General features: G+C 40.8%; 1 protein-coding gene across 9 annotated transcripts in view; it reads left to right on the top strand.

The window, feature by feature from the left end:
- The first annotated feature begins 1,724 nt into the window (after positions 1-1,724).
- SIPA1L1 (signal induced proliferation associated 1 like 1) overlaps positions 1,725-22,721 on the top strand; it is a 203,853-nt gene continuing 182,856 nt past the window's right edge. For 6 of the 9 annotated variants that reach the window (XM_040066070.2, XM_040066064.2, XM_040066069.2 and 3 more), the window contains exon 1: positions 1,725-1,824. The gene's annotated coding sequence lies outside the window, so the exon portion shown is untranslated. The remainder of the gene's footprint in view (positions 1,825-22,721) is intronic. The other 3 variants (XM_040066065.1, XM_058420857.1, XM_040066068.1) reach the window with 1 other exon arrangement.

Here is a 22,721-nt window from a genome sequence, read left to right as displayed (position 1 = left end):
AAAGCTCCACATTTTTTTAAAGTAAAAAATTGCTTCAGATGGGTAATATAAGATAAACATTTTTAATACTGAAAATGTTAATTTTTTTCCCCCAGCTTGTTTTGTTCCATGCCAGAGCAGCACTGGGATCAGCTCCTTTGTCCATCCATAATGTTTCTTCCTCTCAGGAAAATGAGATTGTGACTGTTTTTTCGGACTCCATAACACTTGCAGGAGTCACGACTTCAGGTTGGGAACCTGTAAAAGAGTGATTGCTCTCTGGAAATCCAGGTATTTTTACAGTACCAAACAAAGTGATATTTAAACATGAGTACATTTAAACATCAGAAGATCCATTAGGAACGTCTTCACAAGGTATCATAGATCCGTATGTAAGTTTTGCTGGTCTGTCCGGACATTCCTGGAAAGTGAATGGGGTGTGAAGCGAGCATCTCTGTGGCAGAGCAGCTGCTCACCACAGCTCGGTTGCTCTAGCTATCACCATGCTGCACGCTGCTGGAACGTCGCCAGTCCAAATCACAGTGTCCTAATTTCAGAGAAGCTTCACTTAAAGTGGTTTAACAGAGATTGTTAGCGTTCTGCCAAGCCAAGGACGGTAACCACCACTAGCAGGCTATCCAGAATGTGTTATCCACAGCTTGTTTTCAAAATTCTGGACATTTGAAAACAGAGCAGTATTCTTGCAGAGCAAGGGGTGATGTGGACGTATGCTATTTTTTCAGATGTGTCTTCCCACATCTTTAATTTGTTGTCTGTGATGGCTATTTGAGGGAGAATCCATTTTAATTTGACCGGCAGCAAAAGAGCTCGGGATATACTATTCGCATGGTACCGGTAGGTTCTGACTTTGTGTCAGCAACTACAGTGGCCTTCTCCCTGCACGTCTTCAGGAGGCCGGAGGGCGATGTAAATATCAAAACGCCAAGAAGTCAATCGAGGCGCGGGGAGCTGGGCGCGGGCCTGCGCCGCCCGCAGGGCCCGGCGCTTGGCTGTTGCCATGGGAACGCCGCCGGCGCGCGGGCGGGCTGCGGGGCGGCCCCTCTCGCGAGAGCGGCGGCGGGCGGAGCGCGGCGCGGCGGGGCGGGCGCGGGGTGAGCTCATCCCGGGCTGCGCGGGCGGGGAGCGCCGCGCTCAGCCCAGCCCAGCGAGCGGAGCGGAGCCGAGCCGCCGGCAGCCGCCGCAGCAACTTTGTTGGGTGAGTTGCCGAGCGGGAGCGCCGAGCCGGGGCGGGCTGCGCGCCGCGCCCCCTCCCTCCTTCCTGCCGTGGGGAGCCGCCGTGCCGCTGGCCGAAGGGGCGTGCGGGTGGGTGGGCGTGCGCGCGGGGGAAGGGTAGCGGCCCCCAGCCCCGGGACTGCGCGGCCCCCCCGGCCCGACGGGGGCTAGCGGGGGCGAGGGCGGCGGGGTCCGGGCGAAAGTGGCCTTCTGGAGCTGCCTCCCGCCGCAGCGCCCGGAGCCGGGCGGGGGGCGCCCGCCCCGAGCGCCCCCGGGGCGGTGGGAGCCCGCCGCGCCGGCAGCTCCGGGGCGGGTCGGGCGCGGGTCCCCCCCCTGCAGCGAGCCGTGCCGGGTGCTAGGTTCCGGATTTGTGTCTTTTTTTCTCCGCAGGAAAGGCGGCCCCGAGCGGGAGCGGCGCGGCCGGAGGCGGCGGTGAGCGGCGGCGGCCCGGCCCGCGGCGCTCCGCGGCGGCGGCTCCCGCGCTGCCCGTCCGTGCGGAGGCGGCCGCGCCGAGGGCGCCCTGCGGCGGGGGACGCGCTCCCCCGCGGCCCGGTGCGGCACACGCCGCTCGCCTCCACGGCTCGCTAGATAACTTGTCTCTTGCTCGCCTCCGTAAGTTGCACTTAAGCTTCTTTTTTTTTTTTTTTTTTTTTCTTTCTCTTTTTTCCTCCCCCTTCCTTCTTTACTTTTTATAGCCAGCGAGGGTGTAGTCGGACTGGTTTTGTTCCGAGCCGGTGCTGAGACCGTAGTAATGATAACAATTAGGTGATTTGGGGGCAGTGCCGGTGGGGATGTTCTGAATGCTCTGCTCACGAGGAGGCGGGGTGGAGGAACGAAATGTTTGCGGATGGTTGATTTCTTCACTGGGAGCCTGGAAAAGTGGGAAAACAGGGAATGCCTTGAACTGAATCTTAAGGGGAAGGAGGAGGTGGAGAAGCAAGGGGAGGTAGATGAGAAGGCGATTACCTTCCTATGCCGAGTGAGTTTGCTCTTCCCCGGTTTTATATTGCATGAAATCCGGATGTTAACGTTCTCATGCTATATTTAAAAATAACTGTATTATTTGTACTGGATAGCTGTGATGCAGCTTCAGTTCATGTAATGAGGAATGCACTCGTTCATGTCTGGTAAAGGAGCGACGCAAAATGGGAATTGCTCAACTTAATGAAGATCTCCTTGTATAACCTTGGCCACAACATCTGTATGTTTTAGATTGAGGAGGCACGTTTTAACCCGTAGAATAAAGCAGTGGCATTTTTTTGATAATACTACTTACCAAATCGTGTTTAAAAATTTTGCCTGCAAAATCGTTTTAAAAAATTTGAGCGATGCTGCTTTAATGAACCCGTTACTGCATGCTGAATGAAGTGCATCTGTGAGCACGGAGCCCTAGTTGGTAATACAATGCAAATTTGTCTTCAGAGTAGAGGTGTCGGATTTCTTTCGGTTCCAGATCAGTGTGGATGAACCAAGGTTGGTGTTTTCTTTAGAAAGCAGCCCTTTCATGATGGGATTTGGATTGATCGTTTTTATTTCTTTTTCTAACTATGGGAATAAAGCACTCGTTTCCTTTAAATTAAGGCATAAACCAGCTTTGTAAAAGGGAAAAGAGTTTTTGCTGCAACTGGGTATCAAGTATCTGTGTTCTCTCAGGTGGAGAGTTTGGTTGTTATTTATTGGAACGTATTGCTGGGCTAGACTCCATTCCCCTTCAGCTGAAGTGGTGGGAGAGACATGTGAAAGTATTAAGGTAAAAGTTTGTGGCAACTGTAATCGTAGGGATCTCTTAAGTTGCATTTCAGTGTCAAGGCTTTTATGCCTTAGGCCATCAGATGCTGTACCAATTACTAATGTAGAAACAGTGTGGGAACTTGACAGTCATTTTTTCTTGGTTTCAAAAAAACAACCCCATAGGTTCTATTTAGGTAAAGCTAAAAAGAGAATTTTCTTGACTGAATGTTTCGTGTGCATACTATGTCTCATTTTGGTGATAGGAAGCTGGGGACAGGAGTTTTTTTTTTTTTTTTTGCCATTTTAAGTGTTTATTTATGGCCAGTTGATTAAAGGATGCTCACTTAGTTGCTCAACATTGCATTAAGAAGGTATTAGTGATGCTAATAAAATGCTTAGTTTCATCATTGGTATTTGGGATAGGCGTACTTAGCTCTCAGTTGTGGTTCATAAAATCTCTTAGATCATGAAGTCAGAAGCAAAATGGGATGTCAGCTCTGACTATTGTGGGGCTGCAGAAATTTGCTTGATGAAAAGGACTAGCAGGTGTAGAGGCAGGCACTGACACAGACCTGTGAAAGGGTGGAGCTGTAGCTAGGAGTGAAGACTTAATATGGGGACATGCAATTCATAAATTATAATAAAAGGTATTACTGTAATTTCAGTCATGCATCACTGGTTCTGTGCTCGAAGAGGTTTTATTTTTTTCCCCTCTCACGTTTACCTGAAATGTCATTTTAAGGTTTGGGATTAACTTTTGGATAGCTGTTGTTTTAAAAACTATGTCCAAATGCGGCCTCTTCACCCTGTTGCAGCTTTTCAAGGAGTTTTTTTTTTTTCCCATCATGCTTATAAGCATTTGGGAGCATTTTGTTCTTGTGTAACTCTTACTGTCTTCTCCGTTTTATAAATCTGTCTCAAATATATCCTTTAAAATGCCTATTTCAGGACTATTAATTTTGCTACTATGGAGGCATTTTTTTATTTCTAAGATAGGAGAACAAAACTTACAATATAATCAGTCAGAACGTAAAATGTTCCAACTGATTATTTTGAATTTCAGTAAGGTCATGAGCATAATTTTAGAAGTATATTGGGAAAATGTGAGGTAGGCTAGTAAGAGAATGGGTTGAGGCCCAGTTGAATTTCTTTTCTATTCCCGGCTTTTTGTCCTGTAGCATGTCTATTGTAGAGAAGAAAAAGGAACAGTTTTCTCCATATCAGTAGTTTAATCCCTTCAGTAAGGGGTTTGCTGCAAGCTATTGAGTTCTTACAGCTACTGGTTAGAAATCCTGGATGCCCTACTGGGGTAAAGAAGCAGAGCTTCTACCTTCATCAAAATTTCAGTCACACAAGTTGGTTTCCTTAATGATGACGTTTCCAGAGGTTGAAATTTATTCTCATTGACCTTAAGTGTTGTCTGTTTGGCAAACAGATTTGATCTGTTGTTTCCTTGGCTTTCTTGGCTTCAGGCAGATTCCTTTTATTTCTCCCCCGCTCTTTAATTTAGATATTTAAGAAGTCAATAAGACATGATTTAATGATCTTAATTTTTTTATATCTTTGCTCTGTTTACTTCTTTATCTGTATTTTAGATTTTTATTCATTATTCAAAAGCCATTTGTTAATAAGTTACGACATGAATGCAGCAATAGTAAGTGCAGTTATTTCTTTTATCAGTGTAAATAGGTAATTTTTAGAACTGCTAGGTGAGGGATTTGTTCATTTGGCGTGTAAAATTAATCATATGTTCAGTATCTTTCTGTGAGTGAACAAAAGTTGCGTTGTTCTGTGTTTTATGTTTCCAGGGAGATTTGACTTCAGTGACTTGATTTCAAGTATTTCTCTCGAAATTGCAGCTTTTAAATAGTCTTAAGCTTTATATTTCAGAAGAGTTTGGTATAATGTTTAAATGAGGACTCTCAAGCTGGAGATTGATAGAGTGGGGTTTGATGACTCTATGAGACTTCAGGTATTCTCTAATTAAAGGCAGTTAATGTTTTTTGAGGGTGCAGGCTTACCAGCAATGGTGAACCTAAGGCTTGATTGTAAACTTACAGATAATGGTCATTGGTGAGGTTGAATAACAGTAATTTTTGATTTTTAGTTCTTATGCAGCTGGCAGCACAAGGCTGACACAGTCTGTAGCAGTTTTGGTGTTAGCTTTGATAGTAGATTTGCACTCTGAACTTTGAGAAACCCATTAGGATTTGCACAGTCTAGAACTGTTTGGTTTTCTTAACTGTATTTTTGAATACGAATCAGCAGATAAAATGGTTTTAGATGTCTTTTTTGCATATGTAAAGCTAAATTATGTCATTGTCTCAGTCTCTGTAATATAGAATTCTGTGGCACCAGTTTACTGGGTGAGTTGATTTACAGTCTGCCACATGTCCTTTATGTTAAGTGGGGCTGAGCATTTACAAGTCTTTGTTTTCTTTTTGGAAGCACGTTTTAAAGAGCACTTCCTTTGAATGCAGAGACAGAGCTCTCTTCATAATCTTGATAGCTGTTGAATTGTATGATTGCTGACCGAGTAGTGGTTGAAGTCCTGCAAAGCTGTCTTCCTACTGCTTCAGCTCCTGCTGGATCCTGCTGCAGTGCAGTACTCACTGCTCTTGTTCCCTGCATACTGCATGCATGTCTCTTTTCAAGAGAGATCGAGTTCCTGAAAAATGCGTGGCTGTGTAGAACAACTTATCTAAAAGTGCATCATAGAGAAGGGAGAGTTGTTACTGGGACGAGTGGTTCATGCCTAGGCCTGAGAGGCACTTGGAATTTTTTGTTGATGTTTTTAATCCTCATTTACTTTTGGTCTTAGGCTCTGTAGAATGGGAAGAGTGCTTTCTTCAGATGGATTGTAGAGGTTAGTGAAATGATTTTTGAAGACCAAGTTTTAGTTTATAAATTTTCAAAACTTAGAGAAGCTACTGACATGTATCATATAGTTGGTTTAAAGTTGAATTGTTCTTCATTAATCCATCTGGTTTACCTTCAATGCTCAAATACCTTTGGGGGTGTTTAAATTTGGTGTTTTTATTTACCTTTTGAGGTAACAGGATTTATACCTCAAAATACTCACATAAAACTCAGAGACACTGATTGTTACTTTATTTCTGCAGCTGTGAGAGTGTGTTGTCTTTGACCTTGTGCTTTAACACAGACTTTTAATTTAGTGAAGGCTTCTTCAGTTAACCCTAAAATATATAATGTTTTTCCCAGCTGGGGATGTTATAGTGGATTAAAAAACTCAAGTAGCCAAAATCATCAGGAAACAAGACTGCCAGGAGGTATGGGTCAGAAGTTGAGCATAACTTGGAGAAAAGTTGCCTTTTGGGTCTGCCTGCAGAGTGAGGCTTAGTTATGTTTAATGTACTTGGCTGGATTGTTTTATGGATTTTAAGGTTTACTTTTCTGGGCGGGGGAAATTGCCAAGCATCTTCCTTTGCTCAGTAGGCTGCCTTGCTGCCTTCTCTGGAGTGGATGGGTGGGGTGCCAGGAGGTGCCAAGGGCTGCTTTTGGAGCATGGCTCTGTTCTCAGAGTTTCTCGAGTCGTGATACGTTTTACAGCACCATCAGCTAAATCAATTGTCTTTTGACTTCTGAATAAATAATGACAGGCTTATTGTATGCTGATGTGATGTGAAATAGGATTAATGCAGAACTTTTTTTAAGAGTGGCAGATAATATCTGTAAAATGATTGCTGTGGTGGCAGAACTTTGTGTGCTAATTCACATCAGCAACTTTGATACATATCTTAGGTTTTCTTGTTGGTGGTCATACAGACAGCTCTCTCTAAGAACTTACAGACACTTTTAATATGTGCTTTGATATAATTGACCAAAGGTTGCTGTCGTGGTTTGACCCCAACCAGCAACTGAACACCACAGCTTAGCCTCAAGAGCATTTTTACATTGTTCTTGGAACTTTTTCAAATGATTGCAATTTTATTGTTGCATTGTTTTTATTATAAGGTACTGTTTTTACTGTAAGGTCTTACTCACTTAAAATGAACTCACACTGTCATTGGAAGTATTTAATGCAGATCTGTGATTATTGGTGTTTATGGGGGAGGTTATTGCCTGGTTTTTAACTTTTTAATTTTCTTTGGTTTTGTTTCAAGAAGAGTACTTTCATTTGATTTCAAAACTGCTGTTTATAGGCATGGTTTTGTCACTCGGTCTTACTATAGCAAATAATTTGGCAGAGTAGATGTGGGTCTCTGGCTGAAGGTGGGGGCATCAAGTCTCCCAGATCAAAACTTTCTGCATTTGAGTAATTTTACATCAGACAGAACTTAATCTGGTCTCCTGAATTGAATGTTGCCGACACTGATGTGGTTTGTTGGCTTGGAACTGTGACCATTAAGGGCTGGGTCACATTTGGTGAACCCCTGGGCAAGGATTTTTTTTTAGCTTAGCTTCTTCTAGAAGAATTCCAGTTTATGCACACCAGAAAACCTATAGAAATTAAAATAAATCATTCTGAGGATGACAAAGCCCTTAACAGACCACCCCAGAGTGACTGGTGAATGTCCATCATTGGAGAATTAAAGCTTGACAGGACAAAGCCATGAGCTGCGGGGGGAGGTTGGACTCCTGGGTTAAACCTCCGTGGGCTCCGCTGCCTGGTGATGGCTGGAGGGCTCCTCAAAGGGCCGTTGTAGGTACGGCTTAAACAACTTCAAAAAAGCAAACCCACCCTCCTGGGAAGCTTTTTCTTTTGTTTTAACTAAGGTGAATCATTTTTCCTTTGGTGTCCAGCCCGTTTCGTGTCTCTTGCAGGGTAGCAGCAGCGCTGCTGGTGGCTCTCAGGTTGCAAACCTGTGACGGGAGCCCCCTTTCCTTTACCTCCGGCACGCAAGGGGGCAGGGGGTTGTGTGTGCACCTGTTTGTTTGTCCTTCCTCAGGAGACTCGTGCAAGCAGAAATATGCACACCTTGAACGTTTGCCTTTCGGCAGGGCCACGGCACAAATTTGCTTTTGCTGAAGAAGCTGTGGCAAAGATCAGACTTTCCTTCTTTTTTACGTTTCTGAAGTGTAACATAACTTTGTCTGCCTGTTTAAAAATTAAAGAAGACAATGGGTGATGATACTCAGACTGCAGGCTTAAATGTGTTAGTGCTATATAAAAGTCATTGCAGTTCTTACCTCTGAACTGTTTAAAGATCTTTTTGGTTTTGGGGACAAGGCTTCTCTCCTCACTTTCTGAATTGCCAATCTATTTTTTTTTTTTTTTTTCATTTTTAAAAGCTAAAATGTCTGATACTATTTTTGGAATATTTTTGCATGTATCAAATAGAAGACAATATTAGACCTCAGCAAATAAATCCTAGAGGGCCTTCCCTCCTTCTACTGTATGCAGTTGATATTTCTAGGAGTGTTTTTCTTTCAAATTGTAAGGGCTGAAATAGGATTTTATGCTTTCAGTCCATGCTGAAGAACTGCGTAATTGTGCAGAAGAAAGTTATGGTTTAGCATTTTCATGCCTTGAAAATAAATATACCTTCATGAATGTTGTGATACTGGCACTGATTATTTACTTTCCAAATGTATTTAACAGCTTATTGTATGAATTAGAATAAAATAGTTGAATGGACTGCGCTGTATTGATCATACAGCAGCTGGAAGAAGGAGTGAAACACGATGTTTTCCCACAGCTTTTGCTGAAGAAAACATTTAGAAGTGAAGAGAAAAGGAGATACTTCTGTAAAAGCTGTTAATATAGTTTATCCTTTCTTTGGATTATGTTTTTTTTCCTTGACTCTTTCCCTTCTTTTGCAGTCTTTGAAGAGGGAAGTATTGACAGAAAGTAAGTTCGAGTTGTGTTTGCCTCCCCATCCCTGACTCCTGCACTGTCTAGCAGGGTACTCACTGACTCGTACTTGACATAGCTCTGCCAGTTCCTAGACCTAGTTCTGTATTGCATTGCCATACAGAGGTGCTAGGAGAATCTTGGCTGGGATGCCTCTGTTAGAATAAACAAAAGGAAAATGCTAATATCATGTAAACCATGTCATTGTAAAACAGTTTCAAATGGAAAAGGCTTTTTTAAAAACTGAGATCTGCGGGTTTTTGGTGCTTGCTTGTACAGTGACACGAGTGGTTGTGGTAGCCTGGAGAACTACCGGCCACAGACACTTCCACTCTGCTATTTGAACTGTGATGCACTGTGGAGTAATTTGAGAGCCTTAAGTTAATTCTTGCCTTATTATACAATTACCTCCCTATCTAGGTAAAGCCAGAAGATCTGCACAACTTCACACGGTTTTTTATCGTATGCTAAAATCATCAGGACTTTTTTTTTAATCTTGTACTGTTGTACTTTTGTTTTCAGCTGGAAATTTTTTAAGGTTAACTGATATGCTAGATAACAGTTAAGAATAGGGACAGATTATTCTGTCTCCAAACAACAGTTCTGGGATTGGGTGTGAACATGCAATAATACACTGTGTATTCTAGATTTAATCACTCGTGTATGTAGTGTTGATGCAGTAAAGACTTTCAAATTTGTTGGTAATTTAAAGCACATCTCCTGTAAAACAAAGGTGTGATAATAAGCAGTAATTAAATGTTGCAAAGGGTGCTCATCATTGTTATTTTAGCAGAAGTTACTCATTATCTACTGATCGTTGACATCATTAAATATAATTTTTTAGAATATAAGTTGGTACTTTACATACCTGAGCAACTGAATTGAGGTTTTCCATTCTTGCATTGTTGAAGTGTCTTTTTGTTTGTGCATGTTAAATGTAATGACTTGCCTCAAACTGCCAACAACTTTGTGCCTGCCAAGGGCAAGAAGGCACATATTGTGAATGTGCTTTTTAACCGAGACATCAGTTGTGAAAAGAGGGGCACGGGAAAGCAGTCATTTCACTTCCTTTAATTATAGTTGTGTGGAGCTGGCTACATGAAAAATAATTATAGGCAAGGTAAACATTGCCTCTTGAGAAGCGTGGAGTGCCCAGAGGTAAAAAAAAAAAAGTCTGTAGTGCTGGGTGAGGGAAGAGAGCTTAACTGTTCCTTATATTTTGTATATAAACCTGCACTTTGCTTTAAAAAACCCACAAAGCAATTGATAGTAGTCATCAAATATTCCCAATTATGATGCAGTCTAACTTTAGGTGACAAGTGTCTTTATGTTCTTGAAGCAGGGCTTTAAGTGACTTAGGGCCAAACAGACATCACAAACTGATACAAGTCTGACAGTTAAGGAGCAGTTGAAGGAATTCTTAGATAAAATCCTCATTTAATCTTTCAGTTACGAGTAATAGGAAGAAGTAATTAGAATTAACAAGGGTCAAACTTGAAGTGGTAGGTGAAATGTAGAGCTAGTGGACAGATTTAAAATCAAGTAATGCTTTGATGGCTTAGTTGTTTGGAACATATTGGAAGGCAGTGTTGTGAACATCAGGGAAGCTGGAGAGGATAAAAGCGATCCAGAAACATCCATAGTTAGCATGGCTAATGCTTTTTGGTAGAGAACAGTACTGAAAAAGTAATTTTTTGACTTATGTTTAAATACTGTAGCTAAAACTATATGAACAAGTGAATCATAGCATCTGTTTGTGCCTCTCCCTTCTTCTCCCTCATTTTCCTAAGTGTTATAATTTGTAAGAGAGGGGTCCAGAGGTGGCTCATTTCCTAGCTTTAAAAGTGACAGAAGAGATGATATGTTTGAAGGGAGGTGGGAGAAGAATCAGCACAGTTTAATAAAAATGAAGCTTAATGCTTAAAATTCTGACAAATTTCTTAAGCTTGGATCCTGCTTTCCTCCAGAGTGCTTAGCTTTTTTTTCCCAGGTATTGTCAGAAAACAGAACTAAACTAATGCTTTCTTGAAACTTAGCTACAAATTAGAACTTTATTCTTTGCAACAGAGGAGTGAGGTAAGGATTATATAAACGTGCTTGTGTGGTTTTTCACGTTCACATTTTTACATGGGGAAAGAAGAGGACTTGTTACAGTGCTCTCTATTTCAGTGGCATTTTACAGGTTGCAATAAAACTCCGCTCTGCAGCAGTATGTGGGTGTTACGTGTTCACAAGTAAAGTAATAAAATGTTACTGTTGAGTAGTATTAATGACAATGAAGTAATGGTATGTGTCATATAATGCAAAATACCCCTAAATAGTAGTTGGTTTATCCATTACAGTATTTTCCAGTTGCTGATGAAGGGTGTACAAAAACCTCTTTTGTCAGGTGTTCAAGGCTGTTTTGCCAGGTAGAAAAAGTTTTTCTGAAGGTGGTGATTTTTTTTTTTATTTTGAATATTACTGCTGAGTGTCTGTTCTGTTGGTTTAAAAATGTTAGTAGCAGTAGCTATCTTGTTTGCTGTAACCTCTCTTTGTTATCACCTTAGTGCTTAGCTGAGATGCCAAAAGCTCTTTAAATGCCTTGCAGCTTCAAGCAGGGTAGGTGCTTGAATACTGGCACCCTCAGTTGCAAGTCAGGGTGTTTTATTATCCCTGAGCTCAAAATTTTGAACTGAAGACATAGGATACTATTGAAGTGCCGCCGCTGTTCAGTTTATAATGATGTTAATTAGTGCTGAATGTCATTAAGATGAACATATGCAGTGCTAATGAAACTGCTTCTGAGCTTGAGCTATTGTCATCACCTCACTGAATGGTTGTACTGAAAAGTTGCTTGACTGCCCCACAAGAAGGATAATTGAGAAGGGCTTACAGCATGCAGCTGTCCCTTGGGAATGCATCATCTGGTCTCGGTCACCTCTTCTGAGACACTGGATGCTCAGAGACTTGGCTGCAAGGGGAAGGGCTGTTTTAATAGCAACAAACAGATTTGAGCATCCTCTCTTCTCGGGGCCTTGGGTTGTCTTGTGAGCACAAGTGACTTGTCCAGTCTCATGATTACATGTGAGGAGCAAGCTGTTGCTTCTGGTAAGGTTAGTATCATCTGATCAGCTCCTTTTTTGCATCTAGGAAAGAAGGGATTTGTGTGGGGAAGGTTCTGTAAGTGGTTTCTACTAGGGGCAGAAGCAATTACTTTCGGGATGAAGTTTGATTTCCTTATATCTCACTCCTCCACATCATTTAGTTTTAGACTGTGCTATCTGTCTTGATTGAAAAGAAATGTAAATGAATCAGGCAGGATAATTACAATATTGACAATTGATTGGTATTTCGTACTTGTGTCTGTATTTTCATGGACTGGAAAGGGCCAAAGCCCTAACTGGACATCTTAGGCAAAATACAGAATCGCCTAGAGAACTGATGTGGTGCAATGTAGTTGCATGACAGTGGTGCTGCTCTGCATTGCGTGCGCTCCATTTATTTATGGATACTAATGAGATTGTGTTTTGATGTGACATTACCGTAGTATCAGTGCCTTGTATTCGTTCATTAGTTTGCCTCATTGTCTTTGTGAGGTAAAGAAATGCAGGTGCCCTTGAGCAAGGTGTCTTAACACACACATGAGAAATCTGCAGTAGTCTTCAGAAGAGAAGCTGCCTTGGGCTTTAGATTTCATCCTTCTGTGGACAAATTTATTTATAACTAGCTGTAAAGCTGTGCTGGAGACTCTTGAGCCAGCTTAGAGGAAGGCAGAGACTGCATCTGCACTTGTCTGAACCCTGCTTTTTACTCCCAGGAGTGGCTCTGCTCAGCTCAAACTCCAGCTGTTTGCTGGGAACAGTCCCTGGCCTCATGGGATCTGATGCACATCCATGGCCCTTAGTAAGCTTGAACAAAACCACGAGAGTTATGGATTGATGCTCAGACCTGTGCCATGGACTTATTTATTATTAAAGTGTTAGGTCTCAGTGCCTACATGGCACAGTGTAACACTCTGCTGAGTTTGTAGTTGCGTGTGTACAGCATTTAATAGCAGTATCATGGCATTGCATGTGAGCTAACAGCCTTTCTCTTCAAGCCTAGGGACAGTGTTGGGCTAATGAGGCAGTTGCCTTTCTGGTTCTGGCATTAGTCCAGCAGTTTTAGCTCAAAGGTCAGAAGATCAGTGGTACGAGCATAGTACCTGGCATGCTGCAAATTAGAGTAATAGTGGAATAGATTGCCTTGGATTTTAATTGCCTGCTGGAGATAACTCTGTTTTAGTGAGCTATTGTGCTTCTTGACCTATAGCAGTAGAGAATGAGAAGGTCTATAAAACTGCAAAAGGAATCAAACAGAATGCATAGAAATTATCAAATCTAAGGCCATTAACATGTATTTTAAAGCATTCCTTTAAATCTGGATTAATATCTGGTGCAGGCTCTCAAGACATCCTCAGAAAGAATTGTGTTCAGAAGTTAAGTGTGAAGTACTGCCTGGCTCCACTTCAGAGGGTGTCTTTGCTGGCGCTGCGCTCTGTGAGAGCCAGCCAACTCGCCTCGCATTGTCACTTGTAGTTTTTGTCTAGTTCTAGCACATGCATGGATAGTGCTCTTCAGCTCAGCGCTAGCTCGGGTGTCTGCTGCATGGCAGTCACTGCTGAGATTGCAGTTGCTGTGCTCTGCATTTCCCGTAACAGCTTTGAGGCAAGGCTGCCCTCAAAGTTTTTGGTTCACTATGGAAACCAGCTGGGGTGGTCATGTTCCATGTGTTCTTCCAGTTTGCTTTTTTCCTTAATGCTTCTTTCTTCTCCCGAACTTCCTAAATATTTTGAATTTTGCTGGGTTTTAGTTTAGCCCCTTGTGTGTCTAAAAGCGTCCAACAGGTCTTGTAAAAGCAGACTAATGAGTAGGTGAGGTGGAGGCGCAGCAGTGGTGAGAGCTGTATGTAGCACGCACAAGGATGTTCTAAGCTGCCGGAGAAGCTGCGTGATGACTGCAATTTCATGGGAGGAACTTCAGCTGCGGTGTATGTGGTTTTATATATCAAATCTGAGAGAGATTTGAAGGTACCAAGACCTTGTTAGTTCATGTAATTGCTTGTTCTGTATAGATTTCTGTCAAGTCTTCCTTCCGGAAAACGTGCAGAAGATAAAAATGTAGTGGGAGCCTCTAGTGGGATCTATGTTTAGGTTGCTCAGTAGTTTCTGTAGCTAAATGTCTTAGGGGATGTCTGTCTTTCTTTCTTTCCCTCCAGTATGGTTAGTGCTACTGTTGTGTGAGCAGCTTTTGTGGGTTTTTTGGTAGAGGAAATCACTTTGTATCAGGGAAATGCTGTTTTCCCCCAGGAGTATTTTGAAATACCACCCCCTTTGACTCCCAGTGTTATTGTTGAAAATTGCAATACTGGTTGCCAAAAGCTTTTTCATAGTACCTTTCCTCAAGAACAATCTTTTCATTGTGCTACAGAGATGTATGAGTGTTTTAAGGCTCACCCTGCAAAATTCTGTGAACATCAGAGGAGGACAAACACAAATGGGATTCTGCCCTTCCACGTCCTCCCAATTCACTCTTACCAGACACTTGATTTCCTTCTGACTGCCTGTGCTTACTGGCAAGTGCCTTGTAAGGCTTAGTTGAAAAGAGGTGGTGTGGTGAGTATGAAAGATGGTTTTATTCTTTCTTTTGCTTGTTTGACCAAAACGTAAGCATTTTTTTCCTTCAAATTTTTTTTTTCCTGTTCTATTTGAGAAGTTAAGCAGGTTCAATTTGTACCTAAGCAGGGGATGCAGAGGCTGCTTTGGGTCTCGCTGAACAAGTGGTATGAGAGAGGACACAAAAAGGATCTTACTAAGATTGAATCTTATGCACTTGTAATCCTTTTGATTGTTGGACAGTGAGGCTGCAGGTAAAGCAGAGTTTGTAATGACTTATTTTTCAACCCAAGATTGACTCGTATTTATAGGTTGCAATGTGCAATTTCTCCTGTTGTAGAAATGCAAAACTGGGTGTTTATATCCATCTCAGAAGGAGAGATCTTTGATTAAGTTGCGTATTGACCTTGGCTGTCTGGGTCAGTGACGCTGTGGGGAGCAGCAATGGGGCCAGAGTCCTCTTTGTGCCTGTCGCATCTCAGCAGCTGCTGTACCGTGTACAGCCTGGGCTCAGTGAGCTCCTCCTTCCCTTCCATTGCTCCTGAGATCAGAGATCTTGGATCCCTCTTTCCTTCTACAATTGAGGAGAATATTTGTTTCTTCACCTGCACTATTTGCATGGCCTACTGCTAGGTGATAGTGGTTGGCAGATCTTCTAGATAACTTTTTTGGGACCTACCATAACGATGTTGCAGTTTAGGTGACAGTATCTGTCAGCCTGTCCCTTTTTCAGGCATTCAGCATCAATCAATACCAGGTTTAAGGAGTGCTGTAACACACAATGCATTTGAGTTTCTTCTTATTGAAAGGAGGAAGGAGCAATAGCACAGAAAGCCATGTAAATTGGTGTGAAGAGTATGTAATAATGTGCGTCCAAACTTGAAGTTACAAAGTTAGAGCACTGGTTCAGTGATGCCACAAGCAGGACTTTAGGACTCCCAATACTGGGTCAAAAGTACAGTGGTCATATGTAAAGTATCAATCTCTTAAATTATTCTGTTTGCTTTAATAAAATCAAAATCTAAACATTTACCACGTAGCAGCATGACTAATTTTGCACTGCACATAATTATTTAGACCACTGTGATTTTATACTGATTTAGACTAATGCACTTCCCTACCACCAATACCAGTCTGGTATTGTGTTATGCCACACTTGATAAAATTTCAGCATGTACCTGAGTCTCATTTGGATCAAACTTATCATGTTTGGTGATGTGATAGTGCAGAGATTTGCTGTAAATGCTTGTGAAACCCGTATTTCATCTCCTGTAATTTTCTGACAACTTTATCTCTACAAATATTTGAGAAAGTGTACTTTTCAACTTTTTTTGTACCTAGCAAATAACTGATTTTATTTGGTGTTTGAATGGTTATAGGAGGGTTGGTCTGTGCATGCATTCTGCAACCACTGTTGTCTAAAGTTATGAATGGATGCTTTCAGACATGGTGAACTGATCTTCATTGTATTTGTCTTTTTGTTCATCATCTATTCTTAGTGTTATGCCAAAGCCTAATTCTAATTTTATAAAAAGGGAGAAAATAATTCAGATTCTTTCTTGAATTCTCTTTAATCTTTTTGCTATATATGAAACCACAAATCTTTTCAGCTGGAGAATGCTGAAGAAAAGAAGGGGCCACTAGAGGAAAAGATGTTAATGAGATCATAAATGTTCTGTTTGGTTCTGTCTTATTAGACATTGCTTGGAAATTGAATCTCCTTCTGAAGACATTAACATGTTCCAAGTTCTTGGTGTTTGACCTGATTTTATTATGAGCTGCTATTTATGTTTCAAGACATGAATTGGGCTCTTTAAAAGTCTTTTGACCTTTCTTTTGCAGAAGGGGAAAACATACTCCTCTAGCCTTGTGACAAAGTGCATTTTTTTAAAACAACAAAAAAATTAACATAGGATCTGGGGTCAGTTTTCTACAGGTTAGGAGATGCTGAGGTTCATAAGTGGTGTCTTGGATGCTACGGAATTTGTCTGAAACTATGTTGTCCAGAAGCTCAGGGTGAAGAGATTCAGCTGTGATGATGTTGTGAGGTTTTTGGCAAAATATTTGTTAAGGGCATGGCTTAAGGTGATTTATTTTTATTTTGAACTATGGTATATTAAAATTTTCTAATTATTATAGTAGAGATTCCATTTAAATGTTTCTATTTTTATTATTTCTCTCCCCAGTAGCGGGGAGGGAAATAATAAAAATATTTATTTATCAACAGTGCTTAGAAAGAGGAAGGGATATTTCTATTTCTTCTACTGTTTCATGTCCCACAAAAGTGTCTTCTTAAACATTTTGCAATGGAGAAGTCTTTCCTTGCCCTGATTGTTGAATTAGTCTTTGCTGTAACCTCCCTGTGTGTAGGTGCAGAAGCAAGATGATCCCTCAGGTCTCCAGAGTAAGAAGAGCAGATATCTCAGCCTGTCCTTGTTCCTCATGTACTTCAGCCTCCAAAACGTCTTGGTGGTCTCTGCTAAACTTTCTTCAGTCCATCTTTGTTACACTGAGCAGGCTAAAACTAGGCATACTCATTGAGCTGGGATCTCCTTAGTGCTGAGTAAAAGTCAGTGTCACTTCTGGGTTTAGACAGGGCACCATCAAGCACTTCAAGGCAGATATTTTTAACTTGCTCTTATCTAGAGCTTGAGATTGTACGTTTTCAGAAATGTCTATTTTTATTCCTAGATGCATGAGGAACCTTAGGTTGAGTAATGTTTTACTGTATTGCTGTTTTCAGAAAGGATTTTTTACATTGTTTAGCTTGAAGTAGACTTTCTAATTCATAGCAAACTTGTTTCATGAAGCTGCATATTTAATCAGTGTATTTCTCTGCTCTTTGAAGCTTTTTTCTGTCTAAATTGCACATAATTTTAGTTATTCCACTGATGCATTTTGCCTTGTGTGGCATGTTATACTGCATTTCTTCAAGCTAGGCATCAAGCAAACTGTGGTGGCTGTCTGACTTTGAAAAAGTAGTTTTCTGCCTTCTTTACTTTTGGTGTCAGCTTCCAGTTTATAAATTACCGTTTGTTTGATCTGCATGCAGGGATGCGCTTTGCACCGTATTTTAATGTGTCTAAGTCAGTAGAAGTCGTGCCAGAGTAAATGCTTATGGGAGGAACATGAAAGTGGGCATTCTCAGTAACAGTGAGTAGGGAACAGAGAAAAGACAGTAAAGATATTTTTGTGCAATGCAAATCAGTCTTTCACACGGGCCAGGGAAAAAAGATGCCTTGCCCTTGCTGGTTGTATCTTTTATCGTGTCCCTTGTGGTGTCTAACAGGCTGCAGGATGATGCCAGAGCAGAAGCAAGCTGCCATAGACCTCTCTTGGTGCAGAGTCCAGGTCATCCAGAAGCTGGATTCTTGGTTTAGGTTCAGACCTCTCCTTTGGTAATATTTTTAGTCATATAACTTTGATTTTTGCTGAAGACTAGCTGAAACTTGCTGGGACCTGCGCAACATTATTTTCTGGCAACTGCAGCTCTTGTACCAAGGGCTCTCATCAGGTTGGATCACTTGCTTCGTTTGTAAGATAGCACATAGTGTTTCAAGACATAAGGACAAAACAGTTTGCAGCCTGTGCTTGTCACAGCTGTCTTGCCTTGTACCTCATGGGAAAAGATTTATCAGGCATAATTATATCTAATTGAGACACTCTTGCTGTCTTGCCAGTGTTACTTTTTTCTGTTAATTTGATTGGTGGACATAGATGAGATAAAAATGTAAACAGTGCCTATTTGAATAGCTTTGTGCTTCTTGGATTATTTAAATGATTCATTTAGTCTGCCATGAAATGATATGGATTTTCGCATGGAGATTCAACTAACTCGAGTTTTCTACCTGTAAGAGTTTTATTTCCATGGGGAAGGTTTAATATTTTTAATCACTTTTACAGGATGAACTTACATTGTAATGCACCTGCAGCTCGCTTTCTCTAGTCACAGGCATGAGCTTTCTAAACTGCAGCGTGTTCTTTGTAGAACAGCTTCTGAAAACAACCCACAGTGTTCGTGGTTATCAACCTTTTCAACCTTACTGTTGAAATATTATTTGTAGTAGATGTAGGTCAGCTAAACCTTACTAGACTTGTAGGAGCTTAATTTTTGGTGTATATGTGTAATTCACGAACGCTTTAGGGGAAAGCAAGGCTGTATCTTAGGGTGGCGAGTCTCTGCCTTGAGTGAAATAGAGGTGGTTTGCAAGGGGATTATTTTAGGGAAGCTATGGAGATGTTATTGTTTCTGGATGAAAGTCTTTCTGCTGTCCTGGAAATAAAAATCTTGAAATACAAATGCTATTTGTATTTGGGAATGGGAATTGGGAATGGGGAATGAAAATTAGAGGAAGGGAAATAAAATGGTTGTTACTTCTGACTTGAGTTGCTTCTCTGTGTGAACTGTTCTGTATGTGGAATTACTTGTAGGATGGATAAGTTGAAGAAAATTGTGATATAGTAAACTTGAATTAATTTTTCTTCCTTTCCGATAAAGTGCATTATTAAGCCTTTTTTTCCCCCATTAAAAAATGTATTTTTTCAGTGGGAGAAATTTGGCTGGAAATTTTGAGTAGCCTAAGGCAGTCTTTAGTTGGAGAGGAAGGTTTACCTGTGTGTGGGAATTATTCTTAAAACTGCTTTTGGTCATCATTTTCTTCTAAGACAGCTGTCTACAGCAGACAAACATTTAGAATATGCCTTGACTAGAATGTGAGAGTTAATGGCTCATTTTAGCTTTTCCCAAGAGGGTTGACTCTGAAGGCCTTGCTGGTTGTACTTGGCTTTCAGTATGTACCAAATGTGAGTTTAATTGTAGAATGTCAACCTGCTTTAAAGCAGCTGTGGCCAAGGTGGATGCAGTCCTGTTTTTTTTATTCATCCCTGTCTTAGACCTGGTGAAATCAAAGCAATAACCTAGTGCATATAAATATATTCTAGGTTTTGATTTCCATGCCTTTAAAAAAAGCCTCATAAAACACCACTATTTCCCAAAAAGCTGACAGGAAAAAAAAGAGAAATGCGGTAAAAGACCTTTTCTATCATAGCAATCATACAGAGTGGTGGTGCTACTCTTCCCATGCCAGTGTGTTTGGAAGATCCAGTGTGTCTTGCTCTGACATCACATGCAGTGCTGTCAGAGAGTGCCTGGACAAGAGGGGCTCCCAGGTGGTGATGGCCTTCACAAGAACCACTGCACTAGCTTGGGTTGTACTGACTGCCCTCCTTCTGCATCGTGCATTAAATTGTAAGGGATGCCTGTGTTTCAGGTTTCCTACGCTTGTTCATAAATTTGTATTCTGGTTGCTTATGACTTCATCAGACAGATCTAAATTTACTTGAGCAAATAGAAAAATTTGTGTAGCCTTGAGGAATGAGGCATTAATACTTTCCTGCAAAGGCAACGGAATGCTTAATGGGCAGGTAGTCAGCATTGCTGATCTTTAATTTCTTTTTTATTTATTCATTTTTCCCCCCAGCTGATGCTTTTGAAAAGTTGTATTAGAACTGCTTCAATTAACGAGCTTCATCTTTTTGAGAAGCCTTTCCTTTTCACTGGTGGGAGAATAAATGATAGAGTACTTGCTTGATTAGTCTTTGTTTTCATGTGTTTTGGTAGATAAAATGGAGACTGTTCTTAAAAGCTAGACTCCACTTTGCATAATTGCAGCAACACTTCATAGTAGATCAAACAGTAATTAGCTGAACAACTGGCTAACGACCACTGGAAGAGGAGAAAATGGGCAGGAGAGGTGTACTGCTGTTGAACCTGTACCAGGTTATATTCCGCTTGAGTGTCTTTACTAGGAAAAAATGCTGCTGACTTGGCATACTGCTTTTTAGTGTGACTCTACCGATCACCGTGTCTCCTGAAAGATAATCCTGAACTCCAGCCTACAAAAAGAAGTAAAAACTGATACTGGAATATGCATTCAAGGTATAAGCAGACTTCCATTTCTTTTTGTACATTATTGTGGTAATAGCTTTCAGTGAAGGTGTATGTAAGAATTTTCTTGAAGTATGCATTTTGCTGGGACATAAATATTTCATTTTTAGAATTTACTGATTTGCTGCTCTGGCTGTGTGTAAAGTAAGAGGTAAATTGAGAACTGAATTATAAAACTTGGAAGTAGCTCTGTACACCCAGGCCTGCTGCTTTACACTGCTTAGGGACTTTGGTAAATGTCACCTTAAGTATCAGAGGAAGATAAATTAGGAAAAAAAATCGCCACCAAACAAAAACCCGCTGGTTATTTCTTATAATAAACATAGAGATGTGGCAAATTCCCCAGCTGTCTGCACGGCTCTGTTGCTGTGTAACTCCTGTGCTTGTCGAAGGTGCTGTTGCTGCACTGTGGGGTGAATGAGTGACGTTCACAGCAGGCAAATGTTCAGACTGTTGGTTCAGCTGAAGGGTGATCTTGCCAAAAGGGCTTTTTGTGTTTTGAGCAAATTGCACAAATTGATTCTTTTGTGTACCTAGAGGATGATGGAGGCATATGGTGCGTCCGTAATTGAACTTGCTATGTAGTCTTACTCGGTGTGTCAGTTTGCTCTCTGAATTGCTTATATGGCTGCAACTGTAACTAAAATTTTGCTCGGTAAGGTTTTTGCGAAAGAAGAGAATGAATTTAAAATGCTTATTTTGGGGGGAAAAAGGGGGTTTTTGGTGCATGTATCTCTGTCATGATGCGGTTGCCTTTAAATCATTTCTACTTTAAATATATTTAGATGAAAACTGTTCTTTGGGCTTGAGCAGATGTTGATTCTGACAGGAATAAAAATCTGAAGATTTTTGTGAACCCTGTTTTTTAGAACAGCTATCTAAAGGGATTGATGAGCAGGGTAAGAATTCCCTTATCTTGCATAAAACTCTTGTGGGTATCTCACTAACGTAATGCAGAACATGCCACTTCTTTGCTACGTAAGTGGGAAAAACAGAGGAAGTTATGAAGGATAAAGAAAGCAGTCAGCTTCAGTCTGTCTCTGTTTCATTATAAGGCAAAATACCATCATTTGGAGTAGTCAAACCTGTAAAACAGCATCCATGAAGTGCTTTCCACAATACTGGTATGTGGTGGCAGAACACTGTTGAGGGAAAGGAGGTGAAGTTTTGGCACCTGTTTATTTGGAAGTGTAACAAAAGGACTGAAGTGCCATGTTGGCAGTGGAGCTTGGAGGAGGCAGTTTTTAAATGAAGTTTCATATATTGGGGTCATGACTGTTATTCAGGAATAACTTCAGGGAGTTGCTTTAGGATTGAAATAAACTAAAATGTATTTAATTTGAATTTAAAGAACTTTTTTTCTTGTCAGATATTAAAGTTTTGCCTGATGATTTTTTGGCATGCAGTAGAAAGCTGACATTGTGAGAATGGTACAGAGATGGGCTGAGAAAGAAACCTTCTGTTTCTTTTGAAGGTCTGTTTCACAATGTGGTTAAACTATATCTGGATTTTTCTGTCTTAATTTCTCTTAACTTCTTTAGCTGCACAACTCTAGGCTATTCATTGTAACAGTTTCTGGCCTTTTGTTCTAACTGTTAATGGAAGAAGAATGACTTCTTAAAAACGTTGTAGGAATTTTAGAGAGATTTTGATGGACAGAAAGAATTGTCCTGTGGCAAAATTGACTGAGTACATTGGCTTTATACTTTGAAGCTCCTGTATTTCTACCAAAGAAATGTAATTTCTGCAGTGCAATGCCAACGTGGATTTGGCTCAATTTTTCTTTTTAAATGTGAAGAATGTCTGTGCTTGAGATGAGTGGAATAATGGGAATTTACCTGTGTGCAGGTAGATTTTTTTTTTTTATATTTTTTAAAGGCAGCTGAGAAAAAGAGCAAAGGTGGTTTAAACATACTATAGTGTTACAGATAAGCTACCAATAATTGAGGTCCTGTTTTTCTTTCAGGTTAGAACATTTTTGAAGCTGTTTTAATAACTTTTTAAAATTAGTGGTCTCTTTTGAGCAGTACTTAAGAAGGCCTTTTCAGTGTAATGAGTTCAGTTGTTTTTCCTGAGAATGGTTTAGGTTTTGTCTTTATTTGACTGTTTTTGATAGAATGGTATTGTGTGAAATTTCAAAATTTCTTACATAATTGCTAAAAGTAGTGTTGTAACTTTAGGTGTTTCTGGGTGCTTATGTTGCCTTCTCTGAAGGCCAGCAAAGCTAGGAAATATGTTTTTAAAGAGCTGGTATAACTTTTATCTGTAAGCCGAGAAGAACACAGGTTGTAACAAATGCAGCTTTGTGATTATGGTGCTGCTGCTGTCTCATTCGGAGATAATTCACAGCCACAACAATTATTCTGTATTACCTTTGATTT

This window comes from Hirundo rustica, chromosome 6, assembly GCF_015227805.2.
Source record: "Hirundo rustica isolate bHirRus1 chromosome 6, bHirRus1.pri.v3, whole genome shotgun sequence".
Classification (NCBI taxonomy): Eukaryota; Metazoa; Chordata; class Aves; order Passeriformes; family Hirundinidae; genus Hirundo; species Hirundo rustica.
Note: the sequence above shows the minus strand (reverse complement) of the source record. Positions and strands in the feature narration are given on the sequence as shown.